The sequence below is a fragment of the Anas platyrhynchos genome, chromosome 8, assembly GCF_047663525.1.
Source record: "Anas platyrhynchos isolate ZD024472 breed Pekin duck chromosome 8, IASCAAS_PekinDuck_T2T, whole genome shotgun sequence".
In the NCBI taxonomy this organism is placed as follows: Eukaryota; Metazoa; Chordata; class Aves; order Anseriformes; family Anatidae; genus Anas; species Anas platyrhynchos.
In genome coordinates this window covers 34,661,195-34,685,040 of record NC_092594.1, presented here as the reverse complement: position 1 = coordinate 34,685,040, position 23,846 = coordinate 34,661,195, and the positions used below count along the sequence as shown (strand labels likewise).

The following is a 23,846-nucleotide window of genomic DNA, read 5'->3' as shown; positions in this document are numbered from 1 at the left end:
TGTTGGTTTAGAAATGTTTCCTCGTCACAGAAATGTCTCTGCAGCTTACAGGAGAGTTTGGGAAAAAGGTGACATTGTCCCTTACATAAATACCTGGAGGCTTGGAGAAGAGCTTCCTTTCCAGCCATTTCTTTGCTACCCGAATCTCAGCTTTGCTTCCCTTTTGTGAATGATGACAGCACCGCATTGCCACTCAGCAGCCGTGGCCCAAAGCTGCTCTTCTCCCTTCCCCAAAATGAAAAGCGGTGGAGGAGATGCAGGGAGGACAGGAGCAGGGGTCATAATGAGGCTGAGCAAAAGAAAGAGCAGGCCCTTGTTTCCAATGTAATTATTTTCGTGCTTGGACTTTTCGGCATCACTTAAGCCCTCCGTTCCACCATCTCCTGTTAAAAGCTGGTGGGTTTTGTTGTGTTTTTTAATATGGTCATAACCCCTTTTTATATAGAAGGGAAAACGCTGGCTCCCCGTGGCTTGCATGTATTTTCATATTGGTGTAATTCAAACAAGATGATGACTCAACTTGACGTCGTTTCCTGGCTGCAGCGGGGCTTGTGGTAATCGAGAGTTGAACCTTTATTGGGACGCCGATGGAGCAGCAGCACACGCCGCAGAGAGCCCTAATGAAGACCAACAGCGGACGGGGCCGGCAGGCTCAGCCCAGCCAGGACACTCCTTACCCCAGGTAGGTGCTGTCCAAAAAGCTGCCGTCTCCACCCGATGAGCTGCTGGCACGCAAAGAGCCCCAAGCACACGCACGTAGACTGAAAGCAAGCAAACCCCACTCTCCCTGCAACTTTTGGGAGGAAAACAGAGGTATGAAGCATCTCTGCTGCCTTCCCAGCACCCTGGAAGTTGGCCGTGTGCCACCCCAAAGCCATTGTGAATTCTCCTTTTTAATATTATTTCTTAGAGCATGAGAAGAGTCAGTGTTTTGTTCCAGTGAGGACAAGAAGCATTTGCAGTCTGGTTTTAATTACAGTAGGAGGAGGAAGGACAACCAAAACTTGAAGAATTAAGGTTGAGAAGACAGAGGTGAATAAAAGCGGTGTCTTGGGGGTGCAGGACACCGGTGTGCCTCTGTGTGTGCCTGTTTGCAGCCAGCAGTCACCCAACACAAACACGTGCCCTCGTGCCGGCTGCATGCTCATCCCCGTACATGCACACATCTAAGAGGCAGGGCTGGTAGCACAACCCGTTATTAAGCTTGCCAAACATTTCCAATTATAAGGCCCTGTTTTCAATTGCTAATAACTTTGTCAAACTTAAAACCACTCGGGCTGCAATATTCCATGCCAAGTGTCTGCCTTGGGCTGAAGTTTTTGCTTCTCTTTTTTGTTTTAAACTATCAACCAAAAAGTGGTCAGCTGTTTCACAGAGGGTGGCTAGGTAAAATCCAGGGGCTTGCAATATTCAAAACCCTAGTAACGTTGTCTTGGAAAGGTCCAGAGTCCTCCTGCTTTAGAGAAAGGACTGGACAATGCAAGTGCTGGCAATTTTGTCAGATTTGACAAAGTCAAATTGTTCTGAAAGCCCTTTTTTTCTACACAAGCAACGCCCCTTACATCTCTGCAGCTCTTACTCCCTGCAATTTCCTGAGCACACTTTAACCTTTCACCCTCCTGGCCCTGGCTGGACTGTTTGGGACCGCTCCACCAGACACCCGCTGCCCTCAGAGGGAGGGCAGAGAACCTGGTTCCCTTCCCACCCACCTCTCTCCTTCCCTTCCCACAGGCAGCTGTCTCTGCTCCAGCCCAGCACCCCTCTCTCTGTATCCTACATTTTTCAGTCCCAGCAAGGAATGCAAAGCAAGGCATGGTGTAAAAATACAGCCCTTCCTTATAAAACCCATGTGACAGCAAAGATGTGTCCTTGCCCCTTCTCCCCCCGTGCAGCAGTACCTTCAGGATCCCTGGAGCTTGCCCACTTATTAATACCACTAACGTCCACATCTGTTTCAGATTGGCTTATGTGGATGGGATTTAATAACAAATATGTTCCCCATTAATGCTAGCCCTTGCCGTGCCTACACTCACTAACAGGCTTATGTATTTTCTGATCAGATCAGATGTTCTCTGCGGTTTGTTTGTCAGATTTTCTGTTTGGCGACTTTCTTCTAGCAAATCAGGTCTGAAATTTAAAACGTGCAGAGAGTAACATGGAGCCACCAGCACCAGCGGGGTCAGAGAAAACAGAGCCCGAAAGGCAACCTGGAGCTCCACTCCTGCTGGATTTATGGGCTCCTGGCCTGATACGTGGATGTGCTAAAATGCCCTTGCAGCCCCACGGGAGGTCTGCGTTCCCCTTGCCTCACACTCCTGCAGGACATCGGACACACAGTCAGTGACATTTTGTACCTCTGGGGCTCATAGAGGGCCTTCAAAATCCTGGAAATACAGCTGAGAAATTCACTCAATCAGGCTGGTGAGGGAGGATTTTGGCTTGATAGGACTACAAACAGAGGGTGCAGAGTCCTCAGCAGTCATGTTTCTTAAAAGGTGAACGAATTACCAAAAAAACTAAGTCTAAATCTTAAAAAAAAATGGGAGAAATGCTACAGTATAAAGGGGATCATAAAACAGGAGATGCCACAAAAGGCATAGGGAAGGAGGACAAGAAAGCAGTGAGCTTATTATGGCTTTTCATGTGGTGCTTCCCATGCACAGCCCTGGAAAGAGCTGGACTGAACTAAAACAATTCGGTGGTTGCTGGTACCAGGTGGGGCTCTGGGGTGTGAGGCTGGACCTTGAGTCAATCCTCGAGTTTTAAGCTGGATCAAATGCACTTGTATCGGAGTCTGAAAGATGAGTCTGATACCTTTGGGACACGTTGAGCATTTAAGTATTGGGAAAATATTACTGCACAGGAAGGAGGATATCATCCTCAGCGCGAACACGCCTGCTGAAGGGCTATGGGAAATGGATAAAGCTCCTTAACACGGAGATGGAGATAACATGCATAAATGAAGCAGGTCTTCCATCTGGTAAACATCTACAGTGATTTTGTAAATCCTAACGAATTGGATTGGGGAAAATTTGAGAGAGCAGCAGTAGAAACAGGCAGCAAACAGTGAGGGCTCATCCAAGCGAGGGCTCAGGAGACACCGGGCACCTCTGGGCTCAGCAGAGAGGGAGACGGGGACAAGGCTGGCCCCATGAGCCCCTGTGTGCCCTCACAGAAGGTCCTACCATATAACACACGTGAACTTAATGGTATTTATCTCCTAGGGAGAAAAAGCCCAGAAACATGTTTTCTCAAAAAAAAAAAACCACAAACACCCATATCTTTTAGAGCAAAAGCGTCGGCCCAAAGCCCGGCAAGGGGGACACAGCCCCCAGCACAGTAGCAGCAGAATTCAGACCGAGGCAAAGCCGTCAGCTCCCACCTCATACATCCAAGAGGCCCAGAGGGAAGCCCGCGGCAGGTTAAGACACTGAAATATTGTCTGAGAAAGATGTTTTCTTTTTTTTTCCTTCAGGGTGAAAGCCATTCTGGCCCCAGACAAGGTGTGCTCAGACTCAGCCAGCAGGGATTCACCAAAGATAACAGCTCCAGCGATGCCTGCGAACACACATTCCTGCTTTGCTTTGCTTTTTTTCTGCTCTGCAGCACTGAGCAGGCTGAGGGGCTCAGAGCTTGGGGCCTCTCATCTTGTTTGTAACCCCACGGAAGGAATTGGGGTTTCTGGGAGAAGTTCCTTGCTTTTTCTAAACTCATGTCTACACAGGTAAGAGGAAATGGATCCGAATTTTCCCCTTTTCACTTTCTGAGTTGAGCAAACACACGCTAAGGCTTCTTCTGAAGTCCTACTGTCGTGATAGCTTGGACACTGTCCCAGCTGCCCACCTCTGACAGACACACTGCCATTCACTCCCTTTTGGCACATCACCCCCAACATGAGGTGCTTCGTGGTTGCAGAATAGCACCCAAACCCACCTGGCTGCACCGAGCCAGCCTGCAGCACAGCAGGGCACGCTCCAGGGTTGAGGTGAGCACTCCAGAAGAATGCGCATCGCCACGAGGGAGAGTTTAACCCAGCTCCCTCGTCCTTTTTCTCCCCTTCAGATGCCAGGTGGGAGGTTTGACCTTGGGCAGCAGATCCAGGGACCATCCCACGGTGCAGACACACATGTGCACATGCAGGGGAAGATGAAGTGCTTTTGCCTGTGACCCCAAACGTAATGGCAAGCCCCAGCCAGCCAGGGTATTCCAATACCCACTTAGCATCTGTAAGCTGTCCTCTGGGTAGGATTTCCAGGCACATAGCATCATATCTTTCACACTTTTCGAGCAGGGCTATAAATTATGGCGAGAGTCCCTGTAACTCCAGCCCCATCACTCCGTACTCCTGGCGCCTGCTGGGTTGTTGTTGCTGTTGTTACAGCTACAGCTCCAAATGAGGAACGCGTGATGTACGGCTGGGAAGGGACTCTTCTAACTGCTCAGTGAAGCGGTCACAAATAGGAAGAAACTGCAGTTTCCTACAATATTTAGCATTATATAGGCCCTCGGCAGTGCCACACTTTACTTCTTCATTTCTAAGCATCCCCCTTTGAGAGCTCTACCCCACTTCATCATCATAAACATGTCAACAATCTGTCCCCGTGGAGGGCTCTGCTGTTTGTTCTTCGGCTCACATGGAGAAAGCATGTCCCTGCTCCAGCCCCCAGCACACATTTCTCTATGCTCAAAGGGGCCGGAGTTGGAACTTGGCCATCTCGTGGCTCCCGGACCTTGGTATTTAAGGGGAGGGGGGAAAAAAAAAAAAAAAAAGAAAAGAAGAAGAACATGAACTTGATAAATATGATCAGCTGCCGGGAACGTGCCTGAAGCCTCCTGCTGCTGTTGTTGACATCAGAAAGCTGCGGAGCCTGGGAGACGCAAGGAAGTTTTATTGTCTTGCTCCTACCAGGAACGCACGACTGCCGTTCCAGCTGCCTGGTGCTCCCCGGCATTTCTCTCCTGTCACCGGGAAAACAGGACATCGGTTCTCACCTCCCGGACTGGAGCCTCAGAAGAACCTTTTTACAGAAAACGACGGCTCTGGTGTGATGTTTTCCCAGGCTACTTCTTTGTGACGCCCCAAGCTGTCCCGGCAGCCACCTGACAGCTTCCTGCTCAGCAAGGGCAAACAGAAGGGAAAGGTGCACCCCAGGGTGCAGCTGCGTGCTTGTGGTTTTCTGGGGCATCCCCAGCTGAAAGCTGCTTCGTGTTTTAGGAAGGAAGAGCAACCAAAATGCCACCTGCTGCCTCCTTTGAGCTCATGTTTCCCTCCCTGAGCTTAACAAGGAAGGTCAGGCGTCCTCAAACTTCACTACCGCAGCAGCTTGGTGTATCGGAAGACCAAGAGTGAACTTCCTTAAAAATGATGGAGAAGTTAGCAGACTCCAAGTTAACAGATATAACCAAGAATATCTGAATATTAATTCAAGCTACTGAGCTGAACAGAGATGAAGACTCCTTTGGGGAAAAGGGAATCTGAAGTGGATCGGGATTTTAGCAGGGCCATGGTGAATAATTTTGCACTGAAAAGTCATGAATGTACATGATGGAGACAGAAATATCAGAGAAGATCCTACACAAACACCTTTTCAATGCTTTTTAATCTTTTAATTTGCTTCCAGAGTGCAATGCTCCCTCTATCTTTCAGGTCCGTGGCACAAGGGATAGTACAGGAGGGAATTATTTTCTTTCATATAGAGTTTAGGCCCCCTTAAAGGGGGTTGCTGGATAGTTGTGAAGAGGTAAGCACTCTGCAGATACCCAGAACAAACTTCCACAGTGCTCTGCTAAAAAATATGGTGCAATGCTTGGCGGGATGAAGCATGGTGAAAGAGCTCTGTTTTCACGGCTCATTTAGGCCAGAACTTTTCTTTAGGGACAGTCAGCAAGAGCACCGATTTTGATCACTTTCTACTGATGTGGACAAAGTTATTCTGGGATTCGGGCTGAGACTGACTCATTTTACAGGACTTTTAAGAGGTTTTCACTTCTGCCATCATGGGGTAAATTCAAAGTGGTCACCTGGAGAAGACAGTTTCCAGATCTGCCCCACTCGAAGCTCCTTTCTCAGATGAACTTACAGCAGTGATGCATTTGGAAAAGAAAGACATCTTTCCAGAAGTGTTTAACAGAATTGTTTGTCATTCAGCTGCAGCTGAAAGGGAATGTCTCCTTACCTCAGGTTCCTGACCCTTTTGTAAAAAACATTCAGATCTCTCTTTCAAGCAAAAGAATTTTTAAAAAATCATTTGTTCTAAAAGAAGTCCTTACATTTGGCAGAAACAGACACTGTTTGCTCTTTTTTTTTACTGACCTGCATGTGCCACAGAGCCCTCTTGTACAACGTTCCCTTGCCCAAGCAGCCCTGGTGCAACAACGTCAGGGGCACTCAGGTGTGAAGGTGCTGAGAGGCCTTTAAGTGCCTTGATCAAGAGACTAAAAGAAAATGCAAAATGGAACTTTCCTCAGCAACTCAGGGATTTCTCTCCCCAAATCACTAGAAAGCCTTTTGTAAGAACTCCTCCTCCCTCTCCATAGTTATCCTGCAGACAGATTTAAATAGCAGGAGATATACAATATACAATACAACTCTCTGCAGGAGAGCTGTAAGGGGCCCTAGAGCCACCCAGCTGAGATAAAAGGCCACAGCTGAGTGTTTCTGTAAAGACAACAGTTGCACCATGAGTGACAGATACTTCGTTATGTCAGCACACCCCACCACAAAGGAAATACGAGACCTCTTTAGGCACCCATTTCAGAGCATTACCCGCCCTGTGCATGCTCTAATCCCCGTCCCTCAGCTCCTTGGCTGCCCGGCTCCCCATAAATGATCCCCAGCAGCACAAACACCAGTGCCTGGTGCCCTGAACACAGGAGGCTGCTGGCAGGCACCTGCCATTTCATGTATTCCATGTGCAAAAACCTGCACAGACAGTTTTGTGACTTCACCTCTATGTAGTCCCCTGGATTTGCCACCATGGTTCCTGGATTGGCCTTTCCTATCACTATGAGGATGAAGGACAATAAACTTTCATAACCATTTTTATTTTTCCGTATGAAAATTGATCGCCACCTGCTTCATTTCCAAGTTAAAACACGACTAATTCACTCCCAGGCAGTTCCTTTCTCACCCCTCCCTTGGCTCATTGCACTTAGATCAACCAAGACAGACACATTATTTTTTCCCTAAGTAAATCTAATTTCTTCCCCATGCTAGCCATGATTCCTGGCAAAGATGCTTAAGAGAGAAGCTTGGAGGAAATGAGTGATATTTTGGTTCTAAAGAAACAAATGCCAAAAGTCAATTTTGAAAGGATAATACAACGTCAACTGACTCATATGTTTGTTGAGATGCTGGGACAGTAGAGCCCTGGTGAAAGGAAGAAGCTGGGTTTTTAAACCACTTAAACTGTTGATCTCCTGCATTGTTTGGACTTTTGCAATCAGATCTGTATTTCAGTTAATAAAAATAAGGCAGTTACTCAATTTTTTTTTTATACTCAGGGCAGCTAGCAGACCAGCTCTCAGACACCAGCCAACTGCCTCTAGTAAAGCCCAGTTAAACACAATCACATGCAGCCCCTCTCCTCCGTCTGACAAGGCAGCATTCCTGCAAAATTGGTCCTCGCTCACTAATCCCATCATTAAACCTGAAAACCAGATCCTATTATTTTAATTCATCTGGCAGTAGCTCGCCCCAGTTTAATTGCACACCCGTACAAATTGATAGGCAGCTTCAGCCCGGACCCAGCAAACCCAAAGTCCACCCCGAAGTTGTGAGCAGAAACGCACGGAGCGAGTGGTGAACAGCCCGTTGGACACAGAAGTGTTATACCTATGAGTTTCCAGGCCTTAACCGAGTACTTTTGCATGATATGATAAGGGTTTAAGGTCTCCCTGGTAAAAGCTCTCTTTATTTACTCCCTGGGAAGTCACACACGGGGTATTATTTTAGTGGTCTGTCAGCGCAAAGCTTCAGTCTGACTGGGGTTGTGCCATCCCAGGCATATTTTAATGAATCACTCAAACAGAAGCCATAGCATCTTAATGCAACGATCCTTTTAAAAAATCAATCAGAATTAAATGTGAACCGCAAACCAGTAAGTGAGTGCATTGTTAAGAGGTTTTGATTAAAGCTTTTGAAATTAAAAGGATCAGACTGAGGATCAGAGAAACACACCGCAAAATCATCAAAAGAAGATGAGGAGCAGATTTTGTAGCCCTTGCTCTTGAGGGAGATAAATCAGTTCTTTATATTTTATGTAGGGAAACAGTTGCAAAACTTGGCCTTCAATACATTGAAAATGTTCTTAACTGATCTCGTGTCCTTGAAGCCAACGACTCCTTCGGTGTTTCCCCTGTGAGGAGTTGCTGTTTGCAACCAGGAGGTTTTTTCTCCTGGCACTTGGCTGGCTGTGCCAGGGCAACTTTTGGCACACCACGGGGATAAGCAGCTTGGTGCTGCAGCTCATCCACCCCTAATCACTGAAAGTGGAGACAGCTTTCTATAAAGCAATGCCACCACCAAGTGAGAGGATCACTTATGTTGCCTGGCAGATGAAGTGTAATGCTTTTATGCCATAAAACTCCTTGTATTCAAATTTCTTGTTATTTTACAGAAAACCTTGAACACCGATCTGAATTCATGTTTCCAATCACACTAGAAATTAGTAAGATTGTTAGCCCTATAGGTACGTGGACACGGTCAGATGCTCATATACCCAAAATCCCCACTGAAAATCCATCCTGCTATTTATTTACCAAGCCTTCTGTCTGTATGCTGTTTGTATTTCATTTAAAATTTACTCCTTCTTTGGATGTGCAGGGGTAAAAGCTAAGCACTGGATATAGTCCTTGGAGCTGAGAGCCTGTATGTGCAGAATCAGGGCTGAACGCAGAGCAAAGTAACTGCCCTCCAGGAGTTATAAAGAGTCAGCGATTTCAGCACGGTTTGTGTGGTAAATAGAGCTCTAAATCCAGATGCTAGTTTACAGATAGTCTTTCAGTTCAATTATAGTAAACTTCTCATTCTTCGGCTACCCAAAAGCCACAGAAATTAATCCCCTTAGCACTATGCCTCTGCTAAAATGAAACCTGGTTAAACACGCGCTTGAAGAAGCCACCTGATTTTTTTCTATATTTACCGGGCATTTAAAAGTCACATTTATAAGTGACAGAGCAAAACAAAAACAAAACCAAAACAAAAATAGGCTCTCTGCTGAGAATTTATGTGGCAAGCTTTGCCCCAGAGGGTGTTTTTATAGCCTGGTTATAAACCACTGCAAACAGAAGGGTATATAATGGAAACACTGACAGATCTTTACCTAGAATATTGCAAATGAGCACACCATAAAAATGACTAATTACAGATATTGTAAAACTCAGCTTAGCTCTCGGGCTCAGCCGTTGGGCTGGAAAGGGGGAGATGCAGACAGTGATAACAGAGGGCTCGGCCTCTGCTCCTGTTGGCTTTCCCTGTGTAAAAATTGGGAGCTTTTAGTTTTGACCCGCTGTTAACAGCCATGACCACAACAGGAAACACTTTATAATGCTGTGAGCTTGAGGGCAAGGAGAGTGCTTGCATGTTACCTGGCCTGCAAATAAATCTGCCCTTGTTCACTGCTAGCAACATGTCTCTGGCATGTGTCCACCCATGAAGTCCCAAGCAAGTCTCAGCCCAGCTGGTGCCAAGGACCTCAGGGTAGACCTCACCCTCTTCTTCAGATGGGGCACGAGGTTGTGTTAGACCCTACAGCAAAACCCCACACTCCTTTAAGTGTCTTTGTCTGGCTTGTGAAGGAGCCAGGGAGTCCCTGAGAGGCTCTGAGGAGCAGCACAGGACAAGGTGAGGAGCTGGGAGCTGCCTGGATGGATCCTTACCACATCAGCACCACACATAGAAATTAGGTGGTTATCGCGCTGATGCTGGCCCCTCCAAAAAAAAAGACCAAAAATAAATGGAGACTTGATGGCACTGAGCACCCAACTGTTAGCAGGGGAAAATTGATTTGGGTCTGCACATCTAGAAAAGTGTAGTTACTGTAAGCAATGGTTTCTGCATTCTCTTCCATTCCTGCATGGTCCTGAGAGCCAACATCCCATGGGAGCTGCTCCTAGCAGGTGCTGAGGAAAGGCCTTGCATACTTTCCTTTCACCCATGTTGGAGAACAAAATGTTGGCTGGCAATGTATCAGGCAGCACAGACCAGGCCTGGGGAGGTTCTCAGAGAAAGACTTCCTCTAGCTTGCTCATTTCTCCCCATCCTCCTTCCCTCTGGTGGAGAAAAACCCCACTGGAAGTGATGGTACCGCCATCAGCCTCCAAACCCAGAGCCAGTGCCTGCAGGAACCCCATCCCCAAGGCCACAGGGAGCTGATCCGTCTTCAGAGGCTATCAGCTGTACCCAGTAGGAAACCTAATGGAGCAGGTCAACTCTACAAGCGATGGTTGAGTTGTTCCTAGGCCGGAGGGGCCTGCGATTACAGTAAAGGCCTAGCAACAAGAAGGGGACAGAGCCTGGCCGCGGACACCCCGAAGGCCTAAAGATAAAGGGTTGGATTACACAAAGCAGCCTCTCATTATCCACTCCTTGATACTGGTTGGTAACTTTGTTTTTTAAGGAATCCCTTAATTAGGTTTTACAGTGCATAGGTTAGGCATTTTCCAGCAAGAGCTTTATTGTAATGGGTTGCACATGTTCTCATACTGTACACCAAAATGAAATTTAGCTACAGGGCATTTCCTTCCGTTGCTCTTGCTGGGGAGCAGCTTTAACCTTTTTGCAGACACAAAGCCATATTTCACTCCTCAGAGGCCACAGCAGTTCCTCGCTCCCAATCACTCGGGTCATTTCAGCCCTTAACTGTGCAGCAATCTCACAAATGTGCTGTAGGGAGCAATCCTGAGGGGGTAGGGGGCTGAGACGAAGATGGAAAAGGCCCAGGAGGTTAAGACCCAGGAGGGCCTCGCTCCAACAGAGCCCACCAGTCTCCCAAGGAGAAGCCTGTGGTCCTTACTGGGCAGGGCATAGCTGCAGCTGACTTTGGCTAAACCTCTGGGGGAATCATCTCCTGAGGAGCCTCCTCAGCAGTTCATCACTGGCTCCTCTGTTCAGCCCCCCCCAGGCTGTATCGTGCAGCACAACGATCAGAAAGAATCTCCAGCTATGTCTTCAGTCTGCAGAATTTACCCCAGATTTTGTGATCTAGCCCTTGGAAACTTATGACCGTCTTCCTAAACAAGAACAGAAGGTTATCAGAAAAGATTTGTATGTGGCAGATTCAGATTCGATGACAGGAGACAGCTCAGTACACAACACATAGGGACTCCTTACCACAAGTTGTAATAGCAAAAATAAGTTTACATGGATTCAAAGGGCAAGTGGACAAATTCTTAGAAAAAGAAATCTTTTAAGGAGTCTTAAATACTGCCTATCAAGCTTGGTCTTCCTGCAGACCTGTTCAATCACCTGGATACTATAAATTCTCTAGTGGAACCTCTAAGAAGAGACCAACAGCCTGCACAGCTCAGTGCATCTCTGCCCTGCTTGACAAACGCGGACAGCAAAGCCTAATGAGACAGGACTCAGAAACTTTGACCTGTAGCAGGGGATCCACTCATCTGCCCAGCTGCTCGAGGAGCTGAACACAACCAGTGCACGCGTTGCCCTTAAAGCTACTGCTGAGGGACTAAATCTCAGTCCCACAAAGTCAGGGATGTGACAGCTCTGCACACACGAGCAGGCTGGCTGAAACAACATTTGCCTAAGTGTTTCTAGGAGGAGGAATTTGCAGATGGGTTTTCCATGGTACTGTTTGCACTTGGACCTTTGAAAATCAGGCTGTTAAGAGTGCTCACACTGAAGAAGGGAATTTATGTTGTCTTCATGCTTTGAGCCTGAATTTGTCCTGAGGGAACAGTAGCAGAAAAAACAGCCATTTATTTTTAATAGACACCAGTGTCGTTACTTAGGTCTGGTGAGCTTAAAGGATTGAGAGGGGCATGATATCATCAAGGAAGTAATTTCTTTACTTTTTTTTTCATTAATCTAAGGAGAAGAAAAAAAAAAAAAACTCATGCAGAAATACAGTACAAGAACCTTGCTAAGATTCCGAAATGCTTCCTTTCAAGATTACAAACATCATTTATCTGTCTGCTGTCCCTTCCTTATGGCACAAAATCTCCTTCTGCTGTTGTCCCGGGGCCTGGCACCTTTTGCCCACCCTCTGCCCTCAACACACTCATCAGGAAGCAAACCAGGTGTTAGCAGAGGCGTCTGCACACCCCCACATTCCTCACTCTCACAGAAAGATGGAGAAGCTCCTCGCAGCAGCATAAGTCAGGATTTATCTGCAACGACAGCCCCCCCGGCCCAGGCCAACAGCAGGGAGCGGGGCCCCCCACCCTAGGACACCTTGGGGTCACCACAGGCCAGCCAGAGCACCTCGACTTGGCTGTGACCTTGCAGGAGCCCTTGCAAATCACATCTGGAATGTGTTTCAGCTTCAAGAGCAATAAATGAAAACACTGAACACAACAGGGTCGAGGCAATGTTGTTTGAAAGAAAAGGTAATGCTTTGACCCTTATTTGGCCCATGACATGTCTGGTTATTCCGCCAAGAACTGGGGAAGTGTGGCTTGGGTTGGGTAAAGGATAATAAGCTATTTAGTCATAAAAAAAAAATACAATTCATTTCAAGCCTTGGTGGCACCCAAAAATGGGAAATGTGACTTCCCCACACTCCAAGGCACTCCTTTTCTTTTGTCTCCAGACATTCAGCAAGCAAACAGAGCTCCAATGGCTTTGCAGAGAAACAATCAAGATCAGACATGTTCATGCCATTTTTCAGTTTGGCAAATCCTGGTTCAAAAGAAATTAGAAAAATACTACTTCCATTTCTAAACTATCAGCAGAGATCCAACTTACAATGACAGTGTCAACATAAAAACAGCACACGACTGTCACTTCTCCTTTATGTTTCACCACTGAAGCCATGGGTGTAATTTCAGCACCCTGCTCCCTAAAACAAGAAGGGTCCCCTTGGCAGGACGCTGTAGGGGTAGCTGCAGGTACCCCATTTATCTCCCTCTCCTTCGCTGACTGCTGCAGCAAACATTTGTTTTATTTTTAATATACAACTGGAGTAAAGCCTTTCTCAAATGTGACAAGTTCTGAGACCGCAGGCCTGGATTTGCAGGTCTGTTTTTGCCCAGCTGATGCCACTTATATTTCCACTTATGTTTCTTTCCCAGCACTGACAATCTCTTCTATGAGGCCCAGTAATTAATGGCATGAAAGAATGGTTTTCCACTTAGACAGGTGATGACTCCAGGCGGTGAGTTCTCTGGCATCAGGGCCCATTTCACAGAATCACAGAATCACAGAATTTCTAGGTTGGAAGAGACCTCAAGATCATCGAGTCCAACCTCTAACCTAACACTAACAGTCCCCACTAAAACATATCCCTAAGCTCTACATCTAAACGTCTTTTGAAGACTTCCAGGGATGGTGACTCCACCACCTCCCTGGGCAGCCCGTTCCAGTGCCTCACAACCCTTTCAGTAAAGAAATTCTTCCTAACATCTAACCTAAAACTCCCCTGGCATAACTTTAGCCCATTCCCCCTCGTCCTGTCACCAGGCACATGGGAGAACAGGCCAACCCCCACCTCTCTACAGCCTCCTTTAATGTACTTATACAGAGCAATAAGGTCACCCCTGAGCCTCCTCTTCTCTAGGCTGAACAAGCCCAGCTCCTTCAGCCGCTCCTCATAGGACTTGCTCTCCAGGCCCCTCACCAGCTTCGTCGCCCTTCTTTGGACCCGCTCAAGCACCTCGATGTCCTTCTTGTAGCGAGGGGCCCAGAACTGAACACAGTACTCGAGGTGCGGCCTCACCAGAGCCGAGTACAGGGGGACGATCACCTCCCTAGCCCTGCTGGTCACAGTGTTTCTGATACAAGCCAGGATGCCGTTGGCCTTCTTGGCCACCTGAGCACACTGCTGGCTCATATTCAGCCGACTGTCCACCATCACTCCCAGGTCCTTCTCTGCCTGGCAGCTCTCCAACCATTCCTCTCCCAGCCTGTAGTTCTGCTTGGGGTTATTGCGCCCCAGGTGCAGGACCCGGCACTTGGCCTTGTTGAACTTCATACAGTTGACCTCAGCCCATCGGTGCAGCCTATCCAGATCCTCCTGCAGAGCCTTCCTACCCTCGAGCAGATCGACACACATTTCAGAGTTACTTGATTTCTTGTGCCCTTGTTCCACTCTGTAAGGCTCTGCTGCGCCTCTTCTGACTCTCGGAGGCCTCATCTCACCTTCACTCAGGGCAAATGCAGGGGATTCCCAGCCCAAGAAAGGATTTTACCTCAGAGGGGAGCAGCAGGCAGTGATGGGCAAAACGGGCTGGATCATGGTGCTGCAGCCACCGCAGCACAGCACCATCCTGCTGCAGGGGAGAAACTCTGCCACCCCAAATCGTAGGCTGCACCGCAGGAGGCTCCCAGAAAGTGGTGCCCCAGTTTTTGGATCTCAGGGCTGTGGTCCTGAGGTAATCCTGTTTTTTTCACTGTGCTATTCCCACCATGCGGCGGGGTGCATTCACAGCCACATAGAACCTCCTCACTCTGTCTGCTGGAATCAAACAATATCCATGGCACAGTGTTGTTTCCATTTAATTATTTTACAACTGGATTTTCCAGATATCTGAGGAACTGGGCCTTATGTCTTCCCCTTCAAGCCTGGTTTGCTCCAACTTTTAGGGTTTGGAGTGAGAAGACAAATGACTTGGCAGAGGCTGCAGAGTGAACACAGCACACAACAAGCAGCCAGCTCCCCATTTTCACGGCAGCAGTTTCAGGTAAGTATCTTATTGGATTCTTCTGCCTGATTTTTAAATTAAAACATAAAAAAAATAAAGCAACAACAAATAAGCAGAAAAGCCTGACCACCCTCTTTCTGAATAACTGGCTTGCAGAAAGCTCTTGCTTTTTCTCCAAGAAGATTGAGAAACAGGGGCCTTCAATAGCTTCTTTGTGCAGTTTTATTTTGCAGCTTCCAGCTCAAGACAGCATTTCCTGACCCGTGAGGATATGCTGCCCTCTTCCAGTCTGGGACACTGCAGCTCAGCAGTGCCATGGAGACACATTTCCATGGATCTGCAGGATTAACCCTAACAATCAGTAATTCTCCACTTCCACAGATTCAGTTTTTCTTAGCAGTCAGTTCGTGGGTTAGGGAGGATTCCATAAATTTTAAGGGACTAGGACAGTGTTGAAGCAGGCTCTTCCTGACTTCATTTCCCAGTCTGCCCTCCCTCCTGTCCAGTTTGTGACGCTGTGCCCCTTCACCACCTCCCACTATTCTCAACACTTTTCCTTACCTTCCCCATCCTTCAGCCAAGTACCTAGGGGGTCTCCTTCCACACCCAGAGAATCCTATAAAGAACAAGAAAACCCTCACATTTCTTTTACTAAAATGGCCTGATCTGGGAGCCTTTGCCAGAAATTTGAATGATTTGGGGTGAACAGCAGAGAGGAGCAAGCACCAGGAACCTGCATTATCCCGTTAAGAGCTGCAAGCATTTCTCTCCCCTTTGAGCAAGGGGGACAGAGGAGGACTTTCCAACCCTGAGTGGGACCGCAGGCGGTCACACCTGCTGCTCTCACAGGTGCCTCTGTGCCGGGAGATCCCCTCCGGCAATTCCCCTGTGACTGCTCTTATCAGCTGCTGAAGATTAGAGGTACCTTGGAATAGAAACTTCAAGGAAAAAGGGAAGGGGAGAATTGCATTTCAAAGAAAGTGCTTGAAAGAAACCTTTGAAGGACAGTATTCAAAGGTTCATGACTTGATATAACCATTTTAAATAGATATAAATTTCTGTTTGGATTGAGATTGGCTCTCACCCCAGCAGGACAAAATAGCTGCCTTCTTTGTACGAACACAGTCCCAGCACAACACAGGAGATGAGATCCATCTGATAACAACTTATACTGCTTTCAACCTAAAAAATCCAAAGGTGCTACATCAAGGTACGGTGTACTCTCACATATGCCTGAATAATTTCCATAAAAAAGACATGAGCTTGCGCCCATAAGCTTTTAGGTAGTATCAAGTGAGCTAAATGCTTTGGGGGCTGGTTGTGCATCAGATATCCTGATGAAAATCCACAGTAAACATCTAGATCGATTTCTGCTGAAATGCCTCCATCCTGGAATTAAAACATGGTGGTCACATACCAGCCAGCAGCACGGCAGCTAAGCGAGGTGGCCACGCTGAACTGATGTCCCAGCAGAGGCAAACCTTGGGCACAGCTCATCCTCACACTGCTCTCTGATGGGTCCGGTCCTCCCCACTCACCCCAAGTGCGCAGCTTTCTGGCAGGAGCATCAGAGTGACAAGAGTCACCAGGCCCGACGGCACCAAGACGTATTTGGGCTGCCAGATAGCTATTAATGCACCAAATCATCTCACAAGTACAAAAATACCCTGTCTGTCTGATTTCCTGATGCGCTGTTTCCTGGTGGATCTCTTCTCATATTTGGAGTTTTATTTCCATTGGAAAAAAAGTATTTTCTAGGTACAAGGAGGAAACAGCTGATCTTATCTACTCTATTGCAGGTGACTTTTTAAAAATAATACCTTAAATGACATACAACCCTCTGCTTAGGCAAGCCCTGGTTCAGCTAAGCCCTTAGCCCCTGTGTAGCATGAAGAGTGTGTTTAATGGGATTCAGCAAGATGCATTTTGAAGGATATACTCAACCATTTTGCTGACATCACAACTTTCAGTCCTCAGACACTTCTTCCTTTTTTGCATCAGGACTCCAGTTTGGCCATATCTGAACCTGCACAGGGAGACCTTCACCCCTTCGGGTGCATGTCCACTGTCCCCAGCAGCAGCCCTTCATCCTGGCCACAGTCTTTGCCTGCTCCTGAATTCCTCTAGACAAGCAAACGAGTGCTCTGAGGACATCAGGCAGTCACCCTGTGGGAAGGAGATCTGCCTACAGTGCCCAGCACAAAGATGGAGCTGAGGTCCCTGCTCCAGCCTTCAGAGCCAGGCAGCCACATGTGCACACCAGGAGCCCAAACACTGGGGGAAATTCTGCCTGCAGGTGCCAGGCCGTGGCAGCAGCACCAAGCAAGGGGCATGGTGGGCAGCTGTGGCTGGGGAGAGACAGCAAGTGGTTCAGCCTCTCCCCCGCAGCACCAGCATCTCGCAGGGCTGCATGACTGGAGAACTGGGCAGAAAGCCAGGAACTCTTGAATTATATTCCTGATTCTGCCATTAATTTCTTATATGGCCTTGGGCAGCTTGTATCACCTGCCAGTTTGGGATTTTCCTTAGATAAAGAAGGGAAAATAGTTAACATCATGGATTTATAGAGCTTAAAGCTCTACAAAGAAGAGTCTGCTCTGGCTTCTCTATATCAAAAACCTTTAATTTCACTCAGTTGTGCCTGAATCGAGGCCAATTGCTTATGTTTGACCAATATATATCTCTCCATCTCTTACAGAAGAACAACTTATCTTCATCTGAAAACATCAAGAGATGGAGAAAAGCCAGCACATCCCTTGGTATTTTTCCCCCTGTGATTAATTCCCGTCCCTACTGAGCATTCAAGTTTCATTTCCCATCTGACTTTTTTGGGATTCTTCTTTCAGTCAGTACTTCTAACGATCCTTTTTTTTTTCCCTAAATGAAAGTGTTTGCGTGATACGGTATTTCTCCCCGTGGCTTATCCACACGACTTGGTGGGCTAAGGGCAATAATTGCAAAGATAATTAAAATCTGCCCAGTGCTTTGAAATATTAAGCTCATCTCTAAGGCCCATTATCCTGCTCAGTGTCAGAGGTACCACTGACAAGTACTTCACTTCAGCCTTTCAGGCAGCACGCAGCTGCCAGAGAAAACCAAGAGTGGAAAAGTACTATCTCTTCAGAAAAACAGATGTTGCAGCTCCAATTTGTCTTCTGCCAAGACAAAGGAGATGCACTAAATTGATCTTTTGTAAAGGATTTTGTTTTGCTTCCAAGATTAATATCACAACAAACTGGGAGGCACCGTACCTCAGGGTGCAATGCTACATTGCAGAACTGAGCCTAAATACCCATGCTGAGCATAATTTAGTTAGTCTGAAACTATGTCTGTGGAGGGGGAGATAAACTTTTTCCTTCCAGTAGCACATTATCTAAATAATCTCTCTATCTCAGTACACAAAGGCTGGCGATTCAGCTTCAAAGACAGGCAATAGCTTCTAGGCTTGAAACTGCTCACCATGGAGTGTTGGCGGTAGGCCTCAGAGCCCTCGCTGGTGGCCTTCGTGGGGTGCTTGGTCACACAAAAGGAAAGGAGCACTGAAGGGATGGGAATTCAGATCTGGGCCATCCTGTAAGTTGGCTGGAGGGCTCTAATTTGAACCAACTGTTGTGACCGGACAGAAAACTTGAAATCACGCAGCTGGTAAGGGACATCCAGCCAGGGCTCTGGTTCTTGCGCACAAAGTGACTGCTTGATACTTTTCCCAGAAAGGACACTATCTTTATCCACAGACCACAAACACTGCAGCTTATATGCAGGCTTTTCACCCTGGGATCAGGTCTGTTTGCTTCCATTAATGGCATCCTCCAGCAGTACTTTTTGCCTCAGGCACCAAGTGACAGCCCCCTTCCCGAACCCACCCGTCCCAACCTGGCCGTTCTTCCCTCACTGACATGAAGCACTCCACGTCTTCCCAGCAACTTCTGCCTCTCTCCTCAGCTGTATTTGCACTTCAGCAGAAGGACAAAAAGTCCCCACTTGTACAACCTGTTCAGGATGAACGGCAGCAGCGTGTAATTTAAGCACATTGATTCAGCGTTCCGTACAACAGCTAATGGGTCCTGATTTGTACATAAGGTACACAGTCAGTGGATTGAAACAAGCACAATTATTGGGTCATGGTGTTCTCTTTCCATGCTTCTTCATCTGCCTGAATAACCGCAAACAAATTCCACGTGCTTGTTTCGCCAGCACCCTGTAGCTCTACCCTGTGGCAATTTGTGAGCAAGGTCTGCACAGGAGCAGGTATAATGGATCAACAAAAATCACTGGACAAAACAAAGCTTTTAAGATTCCTTTTTTTTCTCTGTGCCGTGGGAGATCTTTTACACTGATGGAAAATAGATGTAATGGACTACCTCAGGACAACAGCATTTCTCACTGGTGTGTGGAAGTGCTCCTGAAGCAAGCTGACCCCTTTTCTGCCAGGGCTGGAAGTTTTGCAAGCCTAATTATGTCAGCTAGGAGTGTGAACAAACAAAGACATCATCCCTGCGAGAGAGAGAGCTATGCCAACAAAAAGCCCTGGTGTGGATGCAGTGCTACAAAAGGAGGGATATTTTTTCTTTCCAGGATAGCTGACTTTGTTTGGGTAGCTCTGATAAACTACACCAGCAAAAGAAACCTCTTGGCTCGAATAACCGTGTTTCCAGCGTAGGTTGCCAGTCCAGTGATATCTGTGTGTCAGCACATTCCTCCTGCTGCAGAGGAGAGTGCCAGCGCTGGATTCTGTGAAGACTTCACCTGGGACAGAGGAAGGCTAAAAGAAGGATCAGACTCCTTGATATCTAGAAGGACACTGAGACGGTACACTGAGGGGGGAAAGCTCTGGCTGTGCTGACCGGAGGCCAGGACGTCAGACAGCACATTCCTGCCTGACACGCGCCCTCTCGGCTGCAAAGCGAGATACTTGTCAGAGACAATCCCCAGCCAGAGGTTGCTCTGCGATAACACACAGCCACTTCTGGGCTCCTGGTGTGACCCACTGCCTTCATCCGTGGCAAGCTTCTGCTTCGTGTGGGGTTTATGGTCAGACCCTGTGGGTTTTGGTGCTGCCTGTTGTGGCCACAGTGAGATGGCTGCCTGAGGGTGTAGCTACTCCACACTTGGGGCTGTGAACGCAGAAATTGTTTCTTTTCACCTAGCAGCAAAACAGGGCCTCTCTGTTTTTTTATGTAGGCCGTAGATGCCCAAGGACATACTCAGCCATACTCTGCAGCCTTGGGTAAGGAACCTGTAAGTATCCTTGGGCAGGACTGTCTGAGACCCTCCCCATCCTTCCTCCTCTGCCACCACTCTCCTCCGCAGCACAGCAGGCAATTTCAGTGCTCCGTTTACCAGGGCTTCAAGGCTGTGGCCAGGGCCCCTTCCTTTGCATCCTCTGGAGCAGCAAGTCCCACCTTTTCCTTCTTGCAGAGCTGCACTGGCTCTTTGCCCTCACTAATCCAGGGGGGGTAGTTTGTTGGGCTTTTCTTCCTTAATCAGTTCACAGAAATGAGCTGGCACGACGCTTTGTGTTTCTGCAGAGCACATTCCACAAGCAAGGTGTAAAAGTAATTAAGGCGCCGGGCTTCGGCTTTCTGACACCGCAATCAGCGGGGCGTCCCCAGGCAGCCACCCTCACAATGAAGGCCCAGCGAGCGCAGGGAGGCGAGGGGGGAGCCAAAAATCATCAGCTTTCAGAAAGTCACATCATTTCTCAGTCCGGCTCTCTGGGGGCCAAGAGATAAACAGCTTTGCCCCAAGGAATTTCCTTCCTCCGAAGGTGGGAACTGGCCAGAGCGGCCACGGCCTCCCATCCTCCGATGACATCAGCTTCCTCGGGTGTGGGGCGAGGGGACTTCAAAGGAGGAGTTAGGGGAAAAAAAGGCCTTGTGAGAGCCGGGCAGGCCTGCGTGCTGGCCCCGAGGCCCCGCGGTGGAGTCCCGTCACAGCGGTTCACCCCAGCACACCCCGAAGAGACAATAAAAGAGGACAGGAAAGCACAGCAGAGGCAGACACGCCAACGCGTCTGCAGGGCTGTGACCTGCGTGGTGCTTCCAGCACTGCTCCTCCTGCCCAGACAAATGGTCCTGGCACAGCCCCGTCCCCGTCACTGTCTGAGCAAACCCATGGGCTGACCTTGGCCAGAAGGGCACCCATTTCCTTGGGTCCTACCCCCAGGCTGAGCTCACCACAGACTTTCAGATGCCAAATACAAGCAAAGCTTCAACACAGTCTGTCTAATGCTGCTACACGCACCCCATAGCCACTCCTACTTGTAAACCTTGAAGAACTGAAATATCTCTTCAGACCCCAGCCCTCTCTTAAATTCGGTTGAGATTTGGCCAAGAAGTTCCTGGGGGAAGAGGAAAGAAAAGGGCCTGGCAGGCGGACACAGGGACACCGTGTTCACATGAGATTCATTTCCTTAGGAAACCAGGCTAAAAATAATAGTCAGAAATGTTGGGTAATTGCCTTCAACTCAACATCTCTCTCTAGACAGGAAGAAAGGAAGGAATTAGCACACTGTATGTTATATTTCAAGATTTGTCTACATTATTTCAAGCATAGGAATTAGAAATGAAATTAAGAAGATATATTAGATCGCCTTGCCCCTCCCTAGAGAAACAAACCTACAGCTGTTTCCCTTAGCATATTTTTTAGTGATGTGTGCAGTCCAGTTTCAAATGAACCAAATGATGGAGCTTCCATCAGTTTTCAGCAGGAACCATTCCCTTGCTTACATATCTTTCCTGTACTTTCTTTTTTTTAAAATAAAAAAATAAATAAATCTATTTCAACGTTTTTTATCCATTGGCCATGTTTCATCTCAGTATTTCTAGCACACCTCTTAATTATTTTATGAACTCACTAGAGTAGAAAGGTAAATACAAGTGTCTATGCACACCACCTGCATACTTCAAATAGTATCGCAGGGTTCATTTCACTCTTTTGGCTGACTGAGAGGCTTTTTTATTCAAGATGGTTTAATATTTTTAACTGTGTTTTTCCTGAAAAAAAAAAAAAAAAAGACTTTGATTAATAAATTCCAGGACTTTTTTTTTTTTTCAGTCTGAGTTTTTTGGACTTCCCACCTCAGTCACATTTCAGCTTGAGTTTTAAGGGCCCAACCCACTCAAAAAATCCTCTAGATGGTTTTCTCACTCCCCTTGACTGTTCTACGTTTGCTTTCTGTTGCGTAATTAAGAGCTATTGAAGAGGAAGGTTTACCTGAATATGACATTATTCCAAGAAAATAGCTCTCCTTTCTTAAGCACATAGCTCGTTTCCTTGTACAGTCAACTGTGTCTTTTCAGCAGAGTGGGCCCTACAGATCTGGAAACATTTATTGCATGCTGTGCACATGAGCTGGTGACGGAGAGGGTTGCACCCTACGTGCATGACATCCGTGCTTTCGGGAAATATGAGGGCCAACTCTAATTCCCAGGGAGCAATTCTGCCCCAATTCTGCTTATTTTAAGGCAGAGAAGAAGCCACTTTGCTCCTTAAAACAGCCTCCTCCAAAGCAAACTATTTCTCCCTAGCAGTGTCCATTGCTGGTGCAGTTGGAACAGAGCCAGCGCTGGTCTGACAGCAACATCTGCAGCAGGCAAAGCTGGGTGGGCTGGGAAATGCCAAAGACCCCAAAGGAGTTCGGACCAACCTAGGATAGGACCAACCAATTAGGATGTGGCCTAAGTCATCAGTTAAATTAACACCTTCTGTCCAAGCTGTGTGCTTGGAGCAGGTCTGAATTTGACAGCAACAGTTCCAACCACTGTCCCAACCTAATACTGAGGGGTACCAAGGATGAATTAGACCTGTCATGTACACCTGAAATACATTTCTTTTTGCCACTGTGCAGCTGTATGACATGAAAAAATGTTGTAGGGTATAATCAGCTTCAGCTTCTCCACCCTAAGCACAAATGCACAGAGGCTTTGACCAAAACCCTCATCTTTAACATGCCTGTTCCACATTCAGAAGCAGAAGACGTGAAGATGTGCTAGTAGACACAGTTTTCTTGGCCATACTGCACTTGTCAGGGGCCAGTTTCAGAGAATTTTATGAAAACAAGATTCGTGATCTCAAAATCATCCGACTCAGAAGGGGGGCTGCTTTCTGGTATTCTCACACCTCCCTGATGGATAGCAGCACATCCGCAGCTGCCAGCAAACACAGCGAGGAAATGTGCACGTATTTGGGATTTATCCCTTGGTAACTCCTGGATTCCTCCTCTGCCTCATAACCTTGCAAGAAGCACCACGGCGCCAGCTTTTCTCTGCCTGATCCCCTGATCAAAAACGCCCCGTTACTGAGAACTGCTATGAAGGCAGAGGCTGGCTCTGTAGGTGGGATGGAGACCACCACCACATCAGAAATCCCTCCTCAAGGCATTTACAGGTCTCGAGGCTTCCATAACCCTGCAGTGCAGAGGTCCTACAGGTCCAAATCCACTCCCCATACACACATCTGACCCACAACTAACTCCACTCTCGTCCCGAGCCTCCTGTTGCACTGACCCTAACGCTACACACAGCTTCCATAAAACCCAGAGGCAAATTCAAGGCCATATTAGGTAGAGTTAGAGGATACTAAACTGAGGTTCCAAGAAGTCTGAGCCCTTTCCTGAGTGCTGACGGCTGTTTCTGAATCAGGCTCCTTCTCTGCTGTGCTCTGCTGAGTCACTTTATTCCCAAGCAGGAGCGAGGAGGAGGAGGAAGCAAGGGAGCCCAGCCAGGAGAGGGTAAGTAAGCAGCAGGAGCAGGGGGCACCAGCCTGGCCCTCGTCCCAGAACTTCTGACGTTTGTGTTACTGGTGGGAAAACACCTCAGAAAACACAGCTTCTGTGAGCGTCGGGCTGTGACGGGAGAGAGAAAGACCATGACACCCAAACCCCAGCAGGATAATCCTGGGGAGGAAGGATTATATTTTGGAGTGGGCTCGTGCCAGAATACGCGTGCACGTGTGTGTCAGCACGTGTGCACGTGTGCACGCGCCTTGTGTGTGCATGCAGATACTCACACACGTTTCTGTTTGGA

General features: G+C 47.6%; 2 long non-coding RNA genes across 3 annotated transcripts in view; one reads left to right on the top strand and one right to left on the bottom strand.

Moving 5' to 3' along the window:
- The window catches only part of LOC106017510 (uncharacterized), a 290,171-nt gene that overhangs the window by 201,373 nt on the left and 64,952 nt on the right, over window positions 1-23,846 (bottom strand). The gene's annotated exons all lie outside the window — the stretch shown is intronic.
- On the top strand, window positions 295-8,750 carry LOC119717650 (uncharacterized). Its single transcript, XR_011811070.1, has 3 exons — window positions 295-682; window positions 3,476-3,724; window positions 4,910-8,750. It is a non-coding gene; the product is annotated as an uncharacterized lncRNA (long non-coding RNA).